The sequence below is a fragment of the Chiloscyllium plagiosum genome, unplaced genomic scaffold (assembly GCF_037043375.1).
Source record: "Chiloscyllium plagiosum isolate Xiang-an unplaced genomic scaffold, Cpla_swu_hap1 HiC_scaffold_42, whole genome shotgun sequence".
Lineage (NCBI taxonomy): Eukaryota > Metazoa > Chordata > Chondrichthyes > Orectolobiformes > Hemiscylliidae > Chiloscyllium > Chiloscyllium plagiosum.
The window spans coordinates 76,287,050-76,300,024 of record NW_028270180.1 but is presented as its reverse complement, the minus strand read 5'-3'; positions in this window follow the sequence as shown (position 1 = coordinate 76,300,024).

The window sequence follows — 12,975 nt, the reverse complement described above, 5'->3', positions numbered from 1 at the left end:
TCTCTCACTGCCTCACACCTCTCGCTCTTATGCCTCTCACTCTCATATCCCCTCCCACACTCACCACTCTCTTTCTCTCTCACCCCTCTCTCTCTCAGCTCCCTGTCTCTCATCCCTCTCTCTCTTTCTCGGCTCTCTCGCTCTCTCACTCCTCTCTCTCTTACCCTTCTCTCTCACTGCCACTCTCTCATCCCTTCTCTCTCACCCCCTCTCTCGCACTCTCTCTCTATCTCTCTCGCAGTCTGTTTCTCTCTCTCTCATCCCCTGTCTCTTTCTCACCTAATCTCTATTTCCCGCAATCCTCTCTCTCTTACCCGTCTCTCTCTCACCCCTCTCTCTCTTACCCCTCTCTCTCATCCCCTCTCCCAGACCCCTCTCCCTCCTTCACCCCTCTCTCTCACTCTCTCACCCCTCTGTCTCATCCCTCTCTGTCTCAAACCTCTCCCTCACCCTCTCTCTCTCTCACCCCTTCTCTCTCACCCTCTCTTTCGCAGCCCCTCTCTCTCTCACCCGTCTCTCTCGCCTCTCTCTCTCTCATTCACACCCTCTCTCTCTCTCACACCGTCTCTCTCTCTCACTCCTCTGTCTCTTATCCCTCTCTCGCCCTCTCTCTCACCCCGTCTCTCTCACCCCCTCTGTCATCCCTTGTTGCTCAGGCCCTCTCTTTCTCTCACCACTCTCTCCTTCTCACCATCTCTCTCTCTCTCACCCCTCTCTCTTTCATCCCCCTCTCTCTCTCACCCTCTCCCTCACCCATTCTCTCTCACCCCCTCTCTCTCAGGCCCTCTCTCTCACCCCTCGGTCTCTCACCCTTCTCTCTCTCTCTCTTACTCCCCTCTCTCTCACAGACCCCTCTCTCTCACCCCACTCCCTCCCTCAGCCCCCTCTCTCTCACCACTCACTCTCTCTCTCTCTCTCTCTCTCCCTCTCTCCTTCTCATGCCCGTCTCTCTCACCCCCTCACTCTCACACCCCCGTTCTCTCACACCCCTCTCTCACCCCCGTCTCTCAACCCCTCACTCTCAAAACCCCCTCCCTCTCTCACCCTCTCCCTCTCTCACACCCTCACTCTCTGACCCCCTCTCTCTCTCACCCCCTCTCTCTCTCACCCCTCTCTCTCACCCCCTCTCATTCTCACCCCTTTCTCTCTCTCTCTCACCCCCTCTCTCTCTCACCCCTCTCTATGTCATGCCCTCTCTCTCCCCTCTCTCTCACCCTCTCTCTATCACCACCTCCCCACTCTCTCTCTCTCACCCCTTCTTTCTCTCACACCGCTCTATCTGTCATTCCCTCCCTCTCTCCCCTCTCTCTCACTCTCTCACTCTCTCACACCTCTCTCTCTTAGGCCTCTCACTCTCTTACCCCTCCCACTCTGACCACTCTTTTTCTCTCTCCACCCTCTCTCTCAGTCCCTGTTTCTCACCTCTCTCTCTCTCTCTCTCACCTCTCTCTCTCTTTCCCGTCTCTCTCGCTCTCTCACTCCTCTCTCGTACCCTTCTCTCTCATCGCCTCTCTCTCTCATCCCTTCTCTCTCACCCCCCTCTCTCACCCTATCTAGCTCTCTCTCTCAGTCTGTCTCTCTCTCTCACCGCTGTCTCTTTCTCGCACGCGCTCTCTCGCTCACTCGTCTCCTTCTCTTACCCGTCTCTCTCTCTCTCTCACCCCTCTCTTTATTAACCCTTTCTCTCACCCCTCTCTCTATCACCACCTCCCCACTCTCTCTCTCTCACCCCTTCTTTCTCTCACACCGCTCTATCTGTCATTCCCTCCCTCTCTCCCCTCTCTCTCACCCCCTCACTCTCTCTCACTCTCTCACTCTCTCACACCTCTCTCTCTTAGGCCTCTCACTCTCTTACCCCTCCCACTCTGACCACTCTTTTTCTCTCTCCACCCTCTCTCTCAGTCCCTGTTTCTCACCTCTCTCTCTCTCTCTCACCTCTCTCTCTCTTTCCCGTCTCTCTCGCTCTCTCACTCCTCTCTCGTACCCTTCTCTCTCATCGCCTCTCTCTCTCATCCCTTCTCTCTCACCCCCCTCTCTCACCCTATCTAGCTCTCTCTCTCAGTCTGTCTCTCTCTCTCACCGCTGTCACTTTCTCGCACGCGCTCTCTCGCTCACTCGTCTCCTTCTCTTATCCGTCTCTCTCTCTCTCTCTCACCCCTCTCTTTATTAACCCTTTCTCTCACCCACTCTCCCTCACCACTATCTCTCCATCACCACTCTCTTTCACTCCTCTCTCTCACCCCTCTCTCTCACCCCTCTCTCTCTTACACACCTCTCTCTCAACCTCTCTCTCTCACCCCATCTCTCTCACCCTCTGTTTCGCAGCCCCTCTCTCTCACACCCCTCTCTCTCATCCCTTCTCTCTCACCCCTCTCTCTCTCACCCTCTCTCTCTCTCACTCACACCCTTTCTCTCTCATCCTCTCCCTCTCTCACTCCTCTGTCTCTTATCCCTCTCTCTCTCACACCTCTCTCTCACCCTCTCTCTCTCACCCTGTCTCTCTCACCCCCTCTGTCATCCCCTGTCTCTCAGGCCTCTCTCTCTCTCTCTCATCCCTCTCTCTCTCTCACCCCTCTCTCTCTTATCCCCCTCTCTCTCACACCCCACTCTCACTCCTCTCTCACTCTCACCCACCCTCTCTCAACCCGTTTCTCTCACCACCTCCCCCTCTCACTCTCTCACCCCCTCTTTCTCTCACCCCGCTCTATCTGTCATTCCCTCCCTGTCTCCCCTCTCTCTCACCCCCTCACTCTCTCTCCCGCTCTCATATCTCTCTCTCTTAGGCCTCTCACTCTCTTACCCCCTCCCACTCGCACCACTCTTTTTATCTCTCACTCCTCTCTCTCTCTCAGACCCCTGTCTCACACCTCTCTCTCTCACCCCTCTCTCTCCTTCCCGTCTCTCTCGCTCTCTCACTCCTCTCTCTCACCCCTCTCTCTCACCGCCTCTCTCTCGTCCCTTCTCTCTCACTTCCTCTCTCACCCTCTCTATCTCTCTATCTCTCAGTCTGCTTCTCTCTCTCTCTCATCCCCTGTCTCTTTCTCACCCGCTCTCTCTCCCTCCTCTCTTTCTCTTACCCGTCTCTCTCTCTCACCCCTCTCTCTCTCTTACCCCTCTCTGTCACTCCCTCTTCCTCACCACTCTCTCTCCATCACCCCTCTCTTTCACTCCTCTCTCTCTCACCTCTCTCTCTCTCACCCCTATCTCTCACCCCTCTCTCTCTCACACCTCTCTCTCAACCTCTCTCTCTCATCCCTTCTCTCTCACCCTCTCTTTCGCAGCCCCTCCCTCTCACCCCACTCTCTCACCCATCTCTCTCTCAATCACTCCCTCTCTCTCTCACCCTTTCTCGCTCACCCTGTCTCTCTCACCTACTCTGTCATCCCCTGTCTCTCAGGCCCTCTCTCTCTCTCTCACCCCTCTCTCTCTCACACACCTCTCTCTCTTACTCCCCTCTCTCTCACACCCCTCTCTCTCACACCCCTCTCTCTCACACCCCTCTTTCTCTCACCCCCTCCCTCCCTCAACCCCCTCACCCCTCTCTCACTCACCCCTCACACTCTCTCTCCCTCTGTCCCTCTCACGCCCATCTCTCTCACCCCCTCACTCTCACACCCCCGTTCTCTCACACCCCTCTCTCACCCCGTCTCTCAACCTCTCACTCTCTCACCCCCTCCATCTCTCACCCCCTCTCTCTCTGACCCCCTCTCTCTCACACCCCTCTCTGTCACCCCTCTTTCTCACCCCCTTTCATTTTCACCCCTGTCTCTCTCTCTCTCACCCCTCTGTCTCTCTCACCCCCTCTCTCTCTCTCACCCCGCTCTATATCATGCTCTCTCTCTCTCCTCTCTCTCTCTCTCTCACCCCGCTCAATCTGTCATTCCCTCCCTGTCACCCACACTCTCTCTCACTCTCTCACATCTCTCTCTTTTAGGCCTCTCACTCTCTTATCCCCTCCCACTCTTACCACTCTCTTTCTCCCTCAATCCCCTCTCTCTCTGCCCCCTGTCTCTCACCCCTACACTCTCACTCTCACCCCTCTCTCTCTAACAACCCCTCACTCTTAACCCCCTCTCTCATTCCCCAACTCTCTCTCACACCCTCTCTCTCACCCCACTCTCTCAACCCCAACTCTCTCACACCCCCTCTCACCCCTTTCTCACTCTCACCCACCCTCTCTCATCCCCCTCTCTCACTCCCCTGTCTCTCAACACCCTCTCTCTCACACCCCCTCTCAGCATCCCCTCTCTCTCGCCATCTCTCACCCCCCTCAGCCCACCTCTCTCACCCACCCTCTCTCTTCCCCCACATCTCTCTCTCTCACTCCCTTTTCACCACCCTCTCTCACGACCCCATCTTTCACCTCCCCATACTCTCACCTCCCCTCTGTCTCACCCCTCTCTCTTTCCCCCTCGAACTCTCCACCCTCTCCCCTCCCCACACTCTTTCTCCCCCTCACTCTCCCCTCCCTCGTCTCTTCCCCTCTCTCTTTCCCCCTCTCTCTTTCCCCCTCTCTCTCAAAACCCCCTCACACCCCTTCTCTCTCACCACCTCGCTCTCTCACCCGCTTTCTCTCTCTCTCTCTCACACACACACTCCTCTCTCTCTCTCACCCCCTCGCTCTCTCACCCCTCTCTCTCTCTCAGCCCTTCTCTCTCTCAGACTCCTTTCTCTCTCAGCCCCTTCTCTCTCAGCCCCCTTTCTCTCTCATTCCCTCTCGCTCATACCCCTCTCAATCCCACCCTGCTCTCTCCCCTCTCTCACACCCTCTCTCTCACCCTCTCACTCTCTCTCCCACCCCGGTCTGTCTCTCACCCCCTCTCGCTCTCCCCACTCTCTATCTCTCTCACCCCTTCTCTCTCAGCCCCCTTTCCCTTTCACCCCCTCTCTCTCACCCTTCTCTCTCTGAACCCCTCTCTCTGTCACCCCCTCTCTCTCTCCCCGCTCTCTCTTACTCTCTCTATCTCTCTCACCACCCTTTCTCTTCACATCCCTTTCTCTCACCCCATTTCACCCCCCTCTCTCACATCCCCAAACCCCTCTATCTCACCTCCTCTCTCTCACATCACCCCTCACACTCCATCTCTCACCCCCTCTCACCCCCTCACACCCCTCTCACGCACCCCATCTCCTCCCCTCTTTCACCCCTCTCACCCCTCCCTCTCTAACCCACACTCTCCCACCCGCCTCTCCCATCCCCTCTCTCTCACCCCCTTTCTCTCAACCTCCCTATCTCTCATCCCTCTTTATCTCTCTCTCTCACACCCCTCTCTCTCCTTCCCCTCTCCCTCTCTCACCACTCTAACTCTCTCGCCCTCTTTCAGCACCATCTCATCACCTCTCTCTTCCTCTCTCACCACTCTAACTCACTCACCCTCTCTCCCCGCCTATCTCTCCCCATTCTCTTACCCACCTCTCTCACCCCCTTACCCCTCTCTCTTCACCCCTCTCTCTTACCCCTCTGACTCTCACCACATCCCTCTCTCACCACCTCCCTCTCTCACCTCCTCCCTCTCTCACTCCTTCCCTCTCTCCTCCCCTCTCTCTCACCTCCTCTCTCTCTCTCACTCCTCTAACTCTCTTATCCCTCTAACTCTCTCACCCCCTCTCTCTGACACCTCTCCGCCGTCTCTCTTCCCCCCTCTCACACCCCTCTCTTACCCCTGCTCTCTCACCCCATTCTCTCAGCTCCCTCTCTCACCCCCTTCTCTCACCCCTCTCTCTCTCATTCCCTCTCTTTCACCCCCTCTCTCTCACCCCTCTCTCTCAGACCCACTCTCTGTCACTACTCTCTCAACCCCTTCCTCTCTCACCCCTCACTCTCTCTCTCATCCGTCGCACTCTCTTACCCGTCTCTCCAACTCACCCTCACTCTCTTACCCCGATCCCTCACCCCCCTCTATCTCTCACCCCCTCTCCCTCATCCTTTCTCTCAGCCTGTCTCTCTTTCTCTCTCACCACCTTCTCTTTCTCACCAGCTCTCTCTTCCACCCCGAACTCTCGCACACTGCTCTCTCTTCCTCATCCCTCTCTCTCCCTCAACCCTCTCTCTCTCTCTCACCCCTCTCTCACTCACACTCCCCTCTCTCTCTTACCCGTCTCTCTCTCATATACCTCTCTCTCTCTCAACCTCTCTCTCACCTCTTCTCCCTCACCCTCTCTTTCGCACCCACTCTCTCTCTCTCAGTCCCTCTCTCTCTTCCCAGTCTCTCCCGCCCTGATCTCTCTCACAGCCCCTCTCTCTCAGCCCCTCTCTCTCACCTCTCACTCTCTCACACCCTTCTCGCTTTTATCCCTCTCTCTCACTCTTATCCCCCTCTCTCACAACTCTCTCTCTCACCACTCTCTTACTTACCCTTCTCTCTCTCATCCCCCTCACTCTCCTCCCTCTCTCTCTCATTCTCCTCTCTCTCCCACACCCCTCTCTCTCACCCCTCTGTCTCTTCCCCGTCTCTCTCTCACACACACCTCTTTCTCATCCTCTCTCTCTCACCCTCTCTCTCTCACCCCTTGTCTCTCACCCCCTCTCTCACATCCCTCTCTTTCTCTCAGCCATCTCTCTCTCACCTCTCTATCTCTCAACCCTCTCTCTCACACTCTCTCTCTAACACCTGTCTCTCTCTCCCTGCTCTCTCCCTGCTCTCACACCTCTCTCTCACACCCATTCTCTCTCACACCCATTCTCACAGCCCTCTCTCTCTCTCACCCACTCTCTCTCATCCCTCTGTCTCTTATCCCTCTCTCTCTCACACACACCTCTCTCTCTCGCACGCCTCTCTCTCACTCGTCTCTCTCACCCCTTCTCTATCATCCCCTCTCTCACCTCCTGTCCCTCATGCCCTCTCTTTCTGTCAGCCCCCCCTCTCTCTCTCTCACCCCTCTCTCTCTTACCCCTCTGTCTCTCACCCCCTTCTCTCTCTCACCTTTTCTCTCACCCATTCTCTCTCACCCCCTCTCTCTCAGGCCCTCTCTCTTACCCCTCTCTCTCACGCCTCTCTCATCCCTCTCGCTCTCTCACCCCCATCTCTCTCACACCTCTCTCTCACATCCCACTCTCTCTCAACCCTCTTTCTCACCCCCTCTCTCTTCCCTCACTCTCACACTCCCCTCTCTCACACCCCCTCTCTCTCACCCCCTTCTCTCTCACACCACCTCTCTCTCGTCACCCTCTCTGTCTTACCCCTCTCTCATTCCCTCTTTCTCACACCCCCTCTCTGTCACCCCTCTTTCTCTCTAGCCCCTTCCTCTCTCAGTCCTCTCTCTCACCTCTCTCTCTTTCTTACCCATCTCTCTCTCACCGTCTCTCTCTCTTACTCCTCTCTCTCTCACCCGCTCTCGCTCACCCCCTCTCTCTCACCCTCTCTCTCAGCCTGTCTCTCTCTATCACCCCCTGTCTCTTTCTCATCCGCTCTCTCTTCCACCCCGATCTCTCTCACATTCACTCTGTCCCTCACCCCTCTTTCTCCCTCACCCCTCTCTCTCGCATCCCTCTCTCTCTCACCTCTCTCACAAACACCCCTTGTCTCTCTTACCCATCTCTCTCACACACCTCTCTCTCAATATCTTTCTCTCACACCTTCTCTCTCACCCCTTCTCTCTCACCCCCTCTCTCTCACCCCTTCCCTCTCACCCTCTCTTTCGCAGCCCCCTCTTTCTCACACACCTCTTTCTCTTAACCCTCTCTCTCACACCCGCCTCTCTCTCACCCCTCTCACTCTCACACTCCCCTCTCACCTCTCTCTCTCACACACACCCTTATCTCTCATCCCTTCCCTCTCAACCATTTTCGCAGTCCCCACTCTCTCACACACCTCTCTCTCTCACCCTCTCTCTCTCACCCCCTCTCTCAGTCCCGCTCTATCTCTCAGCTCCTCCCTCTCTCTCACCACTCTCTCACATGCCCCTCTCTCTCACTCCTTCTCTCTCACCCTCTCTTTCGCAGCCCCTCTGTCTCTCTCGCACCTCTTTCTCTCAACCCTCTCTCTCACACACCCGCCTCTCTCTCAGCCTACTCTCTCACACCCCAATCTCACCCCTCTCTCTCTTGCACTCCCCCCTCTCTCACCTTACTCTCTCTCTCACGCCTTCTCTCTCTCAGCCCTCTCTCTCACACCCCTCTCTCACACCCTTTTCACTCTTACACGCCCCCTCTCTCACCTCTCTTTCTCACCCCTTCGCTCTTTCACCCCTCTCTCTCACCCCCCTTCTCTCTCACACCTCTCTCTCTATCACCCCCTCTCTCACTCCTTTCTCTCTCTTAACCTCTCTCTCTCACGCAACTCTCTCTCTCTCACCCGTTCTCTCCGACGCCCTCTCCCTCACCCCCTCACTCTCAACCCTCTCTCTCTTAACCCTCTCTCTCACTCATCCCTCTCGCTGTCTCACGCCTCTCTCTCATCCCTCTTGCTCTCTCACCCCCGTCTCTCACCCCTCTCTCTACATCCCCCTCTCTCTCAACTCTCTCTGTCACACCCCTCTCTCACCCCCCTCACTTTCACACTCCCCTCTCTCTCACCCCTCTCTCTCTCACCCCCTCTCACGTTCACCACCTCTCTTTTTCACCCCCTCTCTCTCACCCCTCTCTCTCTCAACACCTCTCTCTCACTCCCCTCTCTCTCACCTCTCTCTCTCTCACACACACCCTTTGTCTCTCTTAACCGTCTCTCTCTCGCACACCTCTCTCTCACACACCTTCTCTCTCACCCCTCCCCCCCACCCCCTGTCTCTCAGGCACTCTCTTTCTCTCAGCCCCCTCTCTCTCACATTCCAATCTTTAACTCCTCCTCTCTCACACCTTCTCTCTCACCGTCTCTCTCTCTCCCCACGCCCTTTCACTGTCACCCCCTCTCTCACTCTCTCCCCGCTCTATCTCTCATCCCCTCTCTCTCCCCCCTCTCTCTCACCCCCTCTCTCTGTCACACCCCTCTCTCTCACACCTCTCTCTCTCATCCTCTCTCTCTCACCCCTTCTCTCTCAGGCTCTCTCTCTCTAACACTCCTTCTCTCACACACACCCCTCTCTCACACACCCTTCCTTTCTCTCACCCTCGCTCTCTCATACCCCTCTGTCTCTTACCTTTCCCTGTCTCACCCCATCTCTCTCACCCCTTCTCTCTCAGCCCCTTCCTCACTCACCCCTCTCTGTCTTACACCTCTCTCTCTCATCCCCTCTCTTTCACCCCCCTCTCTCTCACCCTTGTCTCTCTCACCCCCTCTCTCTCAACCCCTCTCTCTCATCCCCTCCCTCTCACCCCCCCCCCCGCACCCCTCGCTCTATCTCCCATCCCTCTCTCTCACCTCTCTCTCTCTTACCCTCTCTCTCATCCCATCTGTCTCATACCCTCTCTCTCACACCCTCTCTCACCCTCTCTCTCTCTCAGCCTGTCTCTCTCTTTCACCCCATGTCTCTTTCTCACCCGCGCTCTCTTCCACGCCGATCTCTCCCTCTCTTACTCGTCTCTCTCTCTCACCTCTCTCTCAACCTCTCTCTCTCTCACCCCTTCTCCCTCACCCTCACTTTTGCAGCCCCTCTCTCTCACAGCCTCTCTCTCTCACCTCTCTTTCTCTCACCTCCCTCTCTCTTACCCGTCTCTCTCTCTCACTCTCTTTCTCCCCACTTCTCTCTCACTCCCTTTCCCTCATTCCTCTCTTTCTCTCACCCTCTCTCTCAGCCCTCTCTCTCTAACCACACTCTCTCTTACCGCGCTCTCTCTCGCCCCCTTCTCTCTCACCCATTCTCTCTCACCCCTCCCTCTCTCAACCGTCTGTCTCTTACCCCCTCTCACTCACACACCTCTCTCTCTCACCCCTCTGTCTCTGATCACTCTCTCTCTCACACACCTCTCTCTCTTACCCTCTCTCTCATCCCCCTCTCTCTCACCCGCTCTCTCTCAGACCCGCTCTATCTCTCAGCTCCTCCCTCTCTCACCCCTTCTCTGTCCCCTCTCTTTCGCAGCCCCTCTCTCTCATACCTCTTTCTCTCAACCCTTTCTCTCTCACACCCGCCTCTCTCTCAGCCCTCACTCTCACACCCCACTCTCACCCCTCTCACTCTTACACTCCCCTCTCTCTCACCCCTTCTCTCTCTCAACCCTCTCTCTCACACCCTACTCTCAAGCCTCTCATTCTTACAGTCCCCTCTTTCTCACCCCTTCTCTCTCTCACCCTCTCTCTCTCACGCCCGCTCTCTCTTACCACGCTATCTCTTTCTCAGACCCTGTGTCTCTCTCTCATCCCGTTCTACCTGTCATCTCCTCTCTCTCTTCCCTCTCTCTCACCTCCTCACTCTCTCTCACTCTCTCACAACCTCTCTCTCAGCCCTCTCACTCTCTTACACACTCTCACTCTCACAACTCTCTTTCTCTCTCACCCTCTCTCTCTCATCCCCGTCTCTCACACCCCCACACCCTCTCCCTTACCCCTCTCTCTCACACCCGCCTCTCTCTCAGCCCTCTCGCTCACACCCCACTCTCACCCCACTCACTCTTACACTCCTCTCTCTCTCACCTCTTTCTCTCTCACCCCTTCTCTCTCCCACTTCTCTCTCACCCATCTCTCTCACCCCCAGTCTCAATCACACCCCTCTCTCACACACCCCTCTCCCTCTCACCTCTCTCTCCCTAGCTCTCTAGCTGACTCCTTCTTCCTCACCCTCTCTTTCACAGCCCCTCTCTCTTTCAGCGATTCTCTCTTCCCAGTCTCTCCCACCCTGATCTCTCTCACAGCCCCCCTCTCTCTCTCACCCCCTCCCTCTCTCTCTGACCTCTAACTCTCTCACTCCCTCTCTCTGACACGTCTCTGCCCTCTCCCCACTCTCTCTCTCCCCCTCTCTCAGCCCCCTCTCTTTCACCCCCGCTCTCTCTCACCCCTCTCTCTCTCTCCCACCCCCTCTCTGTCACCCCTCTCTCTCTCGACCCCTTCCTCTCTCATCCCACTCTCTCTCTCTCTCACACACACACCCTCTCTCTCATTCCCGTCTCTCTCTCTCTCCACTTTCTCTTTCTTATCCCTCTCTCTCACACCCTCTCTCTCATCCCCTCTGTCTCATCCCCCTCTCTCTCACACACCACTCTCACCCCCCTCTCGTTCGCTCTCTCACACCCCACTGTCTCTTACCCCACTATCTCTCTCACACCGCTCTCTCACCCTCTCTCAACCCCTCTCTCTCACATACCTCTCTCTCATACCCCCTCTCTCGCTCACACCCCACTCTATCTCCCACACCTCTCTCCCTCACCCCTCTCTCTCACCTCTCGCTCTCTCACCCCTCGCTCTCGCCCCATCACTCTCTCACACCCACTCACCCCTTCTCCCCACTCCCTCATCTCTCCCCCTCTCTCCCCCTCTCACCTCTCTCTTTCACCCCCTCTCTCTCCCCCCTCTCTCACCCCTCTCTTTCACCCCCTCTCTCTCGCATCCCCTCTCTCTCACACCAACCTCTCTCTCTCTCGCACCTGTCTCTCTCTCACCTTCTCTCTCTCACCCATTCTCTCTTCCCCCTCTCTCTCAGGCACACTCTCTCGGTGCCTCTCTCTCTCTTACCCCCTCTCTCTCACAGCCCCTCTCTCTCTCACCCCTCCCTTCTCACCTCTCTCTCTCTCACCACTCTCTCTCATCCCTCTCTCTCAACCCCGTCTCTCTCACACCTCGCTCTCACACCCGCCTCTCTCTTAGCCCTCTCTCTCACTACCCACTCTCACCTCTCACCCCTCTCACTCTTATACTCCTTTCTTCCTCACCTCTCTCTCTCTCTCACGGCCACTCTCTCATCATTCTATCTCTTTCTCAGACCCTCTCCCTCTCATCCCGCTCTACCTGTCATCCTCTCTCTCTCTTCCCTCTCTCTCACCCCCTCACTCTCTTACTCTCTCACAACCTCTCTCTCTCTCTCTCAGCCCTCTCTCTCTCTCAGCCCCCTATCTCTCACACCACCCCACACCCACTTTCTCACCCTCTGTCTCTCCAACACCACCTCTCTCTCACCCCCTCTCAACACCCCGAACTCTCTCAAACGCCCTCTCTCTCAACCTCCTCTCTCTCCACTCCCTCTCTCTCCCCCTCTCTCTCAAGCCCCTCTCTCTCACACACCCCTCTCTCTTACACCTCTCTCTCACCCTTTCTCTATCACGCCCTCTATCACCCCCTCTCTCTCAGCCTCTCTCTCTCTCTCACGTCTCTCTCTCAGGCTCTCTATCTCTCTCACCCATTCTCTCTCTCACTCCTCTCTCTCTCTTACACCTCTCTCTCTCTCTCACCCCTCTAACCCTCCCTCATCTCTCTAATTCTCTCGCTCCTTCTCTCTGACCTCTAACTCTCTCACCCCCTCTCTCTGACACCTCTCCGCCCTTTCCCCACTCCCATCCTCTCGCCCTCTCTCTCCCTCGCTCTCTCTTTCCCTCTCTCACCCCCTCTCTCTCATCCATTCTTTCTCTCACCACCCCTCTCTCTTACCCTCCTCTGTCAGCCACCTTTCTCTCTCACACCACTCTCTCTCTCACCCCGCTCTCTCTCTCTCTCTCATCCCTTCCCCGCGCTCTCACACTCTTTCTCTGACACTCTCTCTGTCAGCCCCTCTCTCTCTCACTCCTCTCTCTCCCATCCCCTCTCTCAACCCCCTTTTCTCTCACCCCTCTCTCACCCCTCTCTCTCACCTGTCTCCCTCTCTCACCCGTCTCTCTCTCACCCCTCTATCTCTCACCTCGCCCCCTCTCTCTCACTCCTCTAACTCTCTCATCTCTCTAACTCTCTCACCTCTATGTCTCTCACCCCTTCTCTCTGACACCTCTCCGCCCTCTCCCCATTCCCCCCTCTCTCCCCTTCTCTCTCCCCTCTCTCACCCTGTCTCTCTCACCCCCCTCTCTCATCTCGTCTCTTGCACCTCTCTCTCTCACTCCCTCTCTCTCTCTCACCCTCTCTCTCTTACACCTCTCTCTCATCCATTCTGTCTCTCACCTCTCTCTCTCTCACCCCTCCTCTC